Source organism: Lonchura striata, chromosome 15 (assembly GCF_050655825.1).
Source record: "Lonchura striata isolate lonStrDom1 chromosome 15, ASM5065582v1, whole genome shotgun sequence".
In the NCBI taxonomy this organism is placed as follows: domain Eukaryota; kingdom Metazoa; phylum Chordata; class Aves; order Passeriformes; family Estrildidae; genus Lonchura; species Lonchura striata.
The window spans coordinates 2495862-2496471 of NC_140717.1; positions in this window are offsets into that span (position 1 = coordinate 2495862).

Sequence of the window (610 nt, forward strand, 5' to 3'; positions counted from 1 at the left end):
TGTAATCAATCACCTAAAGAGACAATAAAACATATGAAAACTGACTGTAAATACTATAACAACACCTTAATACCTTAATACCTTAATAATAATTCTTATCACAAAAATCAGACAACTCACATTTTATGATTAACCTATTAACAGGAAATGTTTAAAATAGTTTAAGCAAATCCTTTTAAAGCACTCATATAACATTAGTAACAATCACTACTTATCATTACTTACAAAAACTTAACAATCACTATTTATCGTATTATCTATAAAACTTAAAAATCACTATTACTTATATTATTATCTATAAAAACCCAAAGACGGAGATTACAAACTCAATACTAAAATTCCATCAGATGACATTTTCTCAACTCTTTGTTTTCAGAGACATTTTTGGTAATTAAATCATTACTAACATTTCTATCTTTATACAGTGATTTTTATCCATATCATATTTGAAATAACATTGATTCACATAATGTTCATCCTTCTTGGTATCTTGGAAAACACTCGGTACTGCTGTACTTTTTCATTACGTCTTCTGACTCTTGTAAGAAATTGGGAAGATGCTGTTGAAATTTTTGCTGTAGTGTTGCGATCCCGCCACCGGCGGCGCTGC